Source organism: Pipistrellus hanaki, assembly GCF_964339955.1.
Source record: "Pipistrellus hanaki genome assembly, chromosome: 2".
NCBI lineage: Eukaryota > Metazoa > Chordata > Mammalia > Chiroptera > Vespertilionidae > Pipistrellus > Pipistrellus hanaki.
Genome location: NC_140504.1, coordinates 195,694,630 through 195,701,261, shown reverse-complemented (window position 1 = coordinate 195,701,261; position 6,632 = coordinate 195,694,630). Strand labels below are relative to the sequence as shown.

Here is a 6,632-nt window from a genome sequence, read left to right as displayed (position 1 = left end):
TCGCACGCTCGGCCGCCTCCCACATCCATCCCAGCTGCTCCGCCGGCGCCCGCCTCCCCCCGCACCCACCTGCCCCGCCCCGCCCCGCACCGCCAGGCTTTGTCCCCTTCCTAGGCGGATCATCCGGTTGGTCGGGCGCGGCGACTAACGCCCTTCTGGGGTCACCGGGGAGGGGACTCTGCCCGCCGCCTTCGCCCACCCCGCGCCCCCGCACCCGAGCGGGCGTGTGAGCCACCAGGGGGCGCACCGGCGTCTCTGCAGCTCTCCCCGCCCCCACCCTTCAGCTCTCCCTGCGATTGGCCGGCCGCCTCGAGCCCTGCGCTCCGATTGGCCGTTGTGCGTGCCAGTCGCGTGCGCGGGGCGGGCCGCGGTGACGCGCGGCGGCCGGGCTCGGGGCGGTGTCCCGCGCGGGCGGCTGCGGGCGGAGCCTCGGAGGACGGACGCGGGCGCTCAGACGGCGGCGGTCCTCGCAGGCGCCCGCGCGAGTCCGAGCTGCTCCGCAGCCGCCGCCGGCTCGTCGCTGCGCCCCGGCCTCCCTCCCCTGCTGTCCCGCCCTCCGCGGCCTCGTTGCGGGGCCGGGCCGCTGCGTGATGGGGCTGAGAGGAGGCGCCCTGCGGCTCGCGGCGGCCTCTGCTCGCGCTGAGGAGCGTCCGTGCACGGCCCCCCGCACCTCCGCGCGCCGCGGCGGCTGCTGACCCGCCCGCCCGCCGGTCCGCAGCGCGGCTGAGGTGAGAGGACGGGGCGCCGCGGCCCGGGGCTGGGAGGGCCCGTCCGGGGGGAGGGGCGCCGGGCCGGGGTCCGGGCGCGTCGGACGGAGGCAGCGCCGGGCGGGGCGGGAGCGGCGGGCACCCAGGGCGCTTCCCCGGACCGAGGCCCGGGTGGGGCGGGGGCACCGCCCTCGGGGCGTGCGGGGCCCTCCGGGGCCGGCGAGCCCGGGCTCGCGTGCAGCGGCCTGCGGCCCCAGGGCGCCCGCACCGCCCTCCGTCCCCCGGCTGCCCGCGGCTCCGTCCCGCCCGCCGCGCTGCGCGCACTGCAGCCCCGGGGCCGCGCCGCTCCGTGTCCGAGCCCCCGCCCCGGCCCCCATGGCCGGCCCGGGCCCCATGGAGGGTGGCTGCGCCCGTGTCAGACGGTGCGGGCCGGGCCTCGGTGGCGGGAGGCCGCCGGCGCGGGGCCGGGAGGGGGCGGGAGGGGGTCGCTGGCGGCCGGCCAGCGCGGCGGGCGGTGCGGTCGGCGCCCGCAGCGGGAGGCCTCGGGGGCAGCCATGTTGGGAGGATGAGCCGACAGGAGCTCTGGAGCCAAGTCCTGCGGCTGAGGCACCGGCTGACAGCCTGGCAGCCCCGGCCCGAGCCCGGCCGGAGCCGCCGTGGGGGCGGGGCGGCATTGTTCGGCGGCCCCGGCCTCGGCCCTGCAGCCAGAAGCGGACCCCGGAGCCGCTCCCTCCCTCTCCTCGGTGGGCCGCTCCCCGCGCCGCCCAGGCCAAGGGTCTGCAAGGCTCCGGGGAAATGCCGCTGCTTCCATCTTCCTCTTCCCCGGCCCTCACCCGCCCGGGCCGAGGGCGGGATCGCGAGGCCGGTGCGGGGAGCGGGCCTCGGCCGTGCCCGGGGGGTGGGATTCGCGTGCAGGGAGGGTAGGTGGCCGGGTGTGGGGTGTGCGGACCGCGGGAGGGGCCGGCGGCGGCGTTCCCGGGCCGCAGGTTGTCTGTCTGCCTGTCATCTTTGTGGAATCTGGAGGAGCTGAAATTAGAGCGTCGACAGATCCCTTGCTCCCTGCTCCAGGCAGCTGCTCTCCTGACATTGAACGCGTGGCTCTGTGCCACAGATGGGTCTGTCTGAGCGCAGGAAGGTTCTGGTGGTTGGGCTGGAATAGCTCTTCAGAAGTGGCATCAGGGCGGATGCTTCACTTAAAGGCTGGCGTGTTGTCAGCGCGGCTTAGTCATGACAGGATCTCGGCTGGAGTTCTTTAAGAAGTGCGGGGATGCTTTCTAATGAACACGGTGTGGCTGCCGGGTGAGGAGGCCAGAGGGGTTGTGCACGCTGTTTCAGGATGGGATGCGAAGGGGGCACGCCTGTTGGCATCGGAGAGCAGATGTGGCGGTGGATCGCTAACGCAGTTCAGCGGTAACCTGTAATGTCTTTTCCCACCTCCTGGATGTGGACAGGCCCGGGAGAGTGCCAGGCCCACCTCCCTTGTGTCCTTTGCTTTCATTCAAACTCCATTTCTTAATGAATACCTTCCTATAACCTAAGTTGGAAAATTAAAACATTTTGGATAAGGTTTTCTAAGAAAAGTTGAAACACTTCCTTTTTATTATTAAGATTTCCTTTTAAAACTTGGTTGAATCAAAAGTGGCTTCAACAGAAACTAGTGGTTTTTTGGTTTTTGTTTTTTTGGGTTTTTTTTTGCATTACATTAATATGAGAGGAATACAGAATGTCTGTTTTAAAATTTCATGCCCCAATTAAGAAATATACATTTTAAGTTTTTACAGTGATTTTATTAGTGTAAAAAAAAAAAAAGAAAATCTGAAAAATTGTGATTTTACATAATTTCAGCATTGGGTGAAAATCAGATCTGATTGTGGATCTGATTGGAGGCAAGATTTTATGAGTCTGTGCCACTCTGCCCTGATGAATGTTTTTCTAAAATTTGTCCCATAAAGTACAGCTTCTAAGGCTTAGAACAGACTGTTTTTGCTTTTCAAGACCAGATATGAATGCCGTTTTTCTTTTTGCTGTCTTTCCTCTTTGAGTTTGTGCAGGGAATAAACTCCCAAGAAGAGTGCCAACAGCCAAAGCTTTCTAGCCACTTCCCTGCTCTGGTCTTGTCCAGGCTACAAAGTCAAGGACAACAATGGACCCTGCCTTCTTTTTGTAAGCCCCTTGGCGGGTCGCTAATCACAGCAGGTCTTTTCCAGGCATAAGCATAGCCGCTTGGTCTTGTCAGCTGAGAGGATATAGTTTCACAAGGCTCCACGTGAAAGGTATAGCATGTCTACTTCATGTGGTTCTCTTTGAAAGATGGCCTTGTTGGAACAGATACTGGTGGAGTCCCTCGTTGTGGGAGTCCCCAACAGGGTGTGAATAAATATAAATGCCTTTGGAACTCTTTCCTTGCAGCTCTTTAGTAGGAGATAAATGAAACATGTGACTGTGATAGGAAAACCTGAAAACGGTGTTGTTATTTCTCTGACTTTTTGGTTAATGGTCCAGTGACTCGTTTATGCTCACTTTTATGACAATCATTGCTAATTAATTGAGAGTGCATACAGAGATTTAATTCTTTACCTTCGAGGGACTTACTTTTGCCATTAGAAAAGATATGGTTAAGTAAGGTAATTCCACCTCTTTTCTGTTGTAATACAATTGAGTGCTTCTGCTGCCCAGGCTATGGTGGTTTCCACGGTTTTCAGTCAGAGCCTTTCTCCCATATAAGACTCAAAGACTTAAGTAGTACTTTTATGGCTTTCGTGAATATGGTTTGTCATATGTAAATGATGGGTTTTAAAATATTTTAAATGATATCACATTTTTTTACGCCAAAGCATATTATTCAACTATGCATCCTTAACCATTGCTGTATTTGATGACTGATATTTAATGTATTTCTCTTGTCCACCAGAATTTTTCTTTAAAAAAAAAAAATGTTTTTATTGATTTCAGAGAGGAAGGGAGAGGGAGAGAAAGAAACATCAATGATGAGAAAAAATCATTAATGGCTGCCTCCCGCATGCCCCCACTGGGGACCAAGCCTGCAACCTGGTATGTGGCTTTGACCAGAATCAAACCCAGGACCCTTCAGTTCACAGGCTGATGCTCTATCCACTGAGCCAAACTGGCTAGGGCCCATCTGAATTTCTGACATCATCCCAGCAACAATAATAATCATATTAGGCTCTTTCTACAGATATATGCCAGGCTCTTTTCTAAGCACTTTGCACTTATTCACTAATTTTATCCTTACAACAACCATATGAGATAGATACTATTATTCCCATTTTATAGATGAGTAAACCGAAACAGAGATTAAATGACTTCCTCAGGTCACTAGAAGTAGTAAATAGCCATCATGCTGAGCTTACTTTGTAACTAACTACCCTTAACCTTAAAATTCCCTGATTTCAGCTCAAGCAAATGCTGGTTTCATTCTGTTCCAGTAACTAAGAATTGTGGCCACATCTTCCAACACATCGTCACTCTCAGATCTACTAAAGATATCAAATTTGCTGTCAGATCTTAAACTCTGATAATTTATAGCTCTCTTTTTCGCAACCTCTCTGTGTGTTCTCCCAACTCAAGTCTCCTGGACCTTCAGCCTCTGCTATATTCTTTGTCTTCCTTTTCTATACTGTGATTTCTGGGTGCATTGCTTCAGCTATTTTCTTGCTGTGAAGTTTTAAATTATTCTTTATTATTCTGCAAGACCCACTGTGCAGTTGCCGGCCTGCATCATTTCTCCCCTCCATACCCTGTTTTTACTGTGTCATGGAGAAACTTCACATTGTCCTGGGTTAGTACCACAATGTGTATTGTCTTAGGTCTCCCTCTGGTATCTTTTCTAGCAGTTCTGCTCAGTTCCCTTCCCGGTTCTCCACAGTGACTTTTCTAAAATCTTCATCACTTTACTCAAGCCTTCCCACTGCTCCATGCTCACATAAAACCTTACCTGCCGCCGCATAGGGAAAAAAAAACCAAACATGAACTCCCTCAGCCTGCTCTCCCTCTGCTTACAAACTTCTCTGCCTTCTTTCTTATCCTCCCTAACTTCAGCTAATCCCTTGGCCTGTATCCTGGTTACCACTGCATTCTAATTTTAGGGCCTTATGCATAGGTTACTCCTGTTTCCCCCTGTCAGACGGTCCCCACAGTTCTTTGAATACAGCAGGTACATTCCCACCTTATGGCCGTTGCTCTAACTCTTTGCTTGGAACACTCTTCCCTGAAATCTGGTTGGCTGAGTCCTTCCGTTCCTTCAAGTCTCACCGCCTCTTCACGCCTACCCTGACCTCATTTATGCACCTGCACACTCCTCCCCACTCCACTCCACACCTCCTGACTTTGCTGTACTCCCTCATAATGCTTTTCAGGAATGTTATCACTGACATTCTCTATAACTTATTATTTTAAAATATATATATTTTTTATTGATTTTAGAGAAGAAGGGAGAAGGAGAGAGAGAGAAAAAAACAAAACACCATGCCTCCTGCATGCCCCCTAATGGGGATTGAGTCCACAACCTGGGCTTGTGTCCTGACGGGAATCCAACTGGTCATCTCTCGGTGCATGGGTCAGTGCTCAACCACTGAGCCATACCGGCTGGGCATAATTCATTAATGCCCTCTTTCGCCCTACTAGAATATAAGCTCCTCCATGGCAAGGATGTTTATCTGTTTTGTTCATTGGTTTATCACAGACTGCTGGGACTGCCTGGCACGTTGTAGGCACCTAATATATAAAGTATAGAAACATTCACGGTTTTCTTAACTTAAAAAAAGGATGTGGAGGGGAAAAAGGGGGGGTGAGGGGAGAGAAGTCCCTCCTTTGTTTCTGTGTGCTCCTAATTCTCTCTCCTGCCTCCCACAACCAGGTTCTAGAAGCTGCAAGGATACTTGCATTTCTACTTCTTTGCCTCCTAATTACCCCCAAGACCACCCAGACTAGCTCCACTTCACTGCCCCTGCCTGTGCTCAGGTTTTCAGGTCTTTATCACTGAGAACGGGGCACCCTTCACACCTGTGGGATTGAAAGTATTGCTCACTTCACTCCTCCTGGTTGCTTTTGTCTGCTGGTGTTTGGGTGGGGCTGGTTTCAGTCTCTGAGGCTTCCTGCTGTTCTGGCCACTCACATGGCTATCACAGTCTTTCAACACAGATTTTTGTATAACTTTGTTTTTAGGAACCAGAATTTTGAATACATACCATATTTCTAATGTTACATAGCAGACAAGGCTATTACAGGAGAGTTCTCTTTATTTATAATGTATAGAACTTAACTGCATCTAAAAAGGATTTGAGCAGCCTACCACAAATACCATATATACAAGGAGGCTGTTAAAATATGGATAAGAAACAATCTATGGAACAGGAGGAAAAAGTAAATATATACCAACTGCAGCAATTTGTCTAAAATGGTTATTGTAATTAGTTGTGAAACTTAGGAATTCAAGGTAAAAGGGAAAGATAAATTATACAATTTTCATTTTGGTAAAAGAAACCTAATGGTTTGTCAAGAAAACATTTTTTTCTGATAATTCTAAAGACTTTCTAAAAGAAGTGTTACAATCATCTTGATACAAGCATGTACATACTAAGTGTTTTCAACGGGTCATTAAGTAAAAGGAAAAAATGTCCTTCAAAGACCTTTGTAAAAAAAAAGTAATCCACTCACTTTCCAAACTGAGAATACAGCAATAAAATATAACAAGTCTTTTCTGTGAAAGATGTGACTAATGCGGTTCAGGTGTATAACCTACTATAACGATAAATCTGAGCATCCCGGCAGAGCCTAAGTACTTGTTTTCTATGTTGTCACCTAAACAAAAACAAACCTGTTAACCTTTGGGTACCGGTTTATCCTGTGGCAAGATCGACCCATTGTTGACACAGAAAAGTTTGACCTGCATTCTTGCCCAGATAT

The 6,632-nt window shown here is 51.5% G+C and overlaps 1 protein-coding gene across 11 annotated transcripts in view; it reads left to right on the top strand.

The window, feature by feature from the left end:
* The first annotated feature begins 372 nt into the window (after positions 1–372).
* KIF1B (kinesin family member 1B) overlaps positions 373–6,632 on the top strand; it is a 124,467-nt gene continuing 118,207 nt past the window's right edge. For 8 of the 11 annotated variants that reach the window (XM_084875280.1, XM_084875282.1, XM_084875278.1 and 5 more), the window contains exon 1: positions 383–728. The gene's annotated coding sequence lies outside the window, so the exon portion shown is untranslated. Of the gene's footprint in view, positions 729–6,632 lie in introns of all 11 variants that reach the window. The other 3 variants (XM_084875276.1, XM_084875284.1, XM_084875277.1) reach the window with 1 other exon arrangement.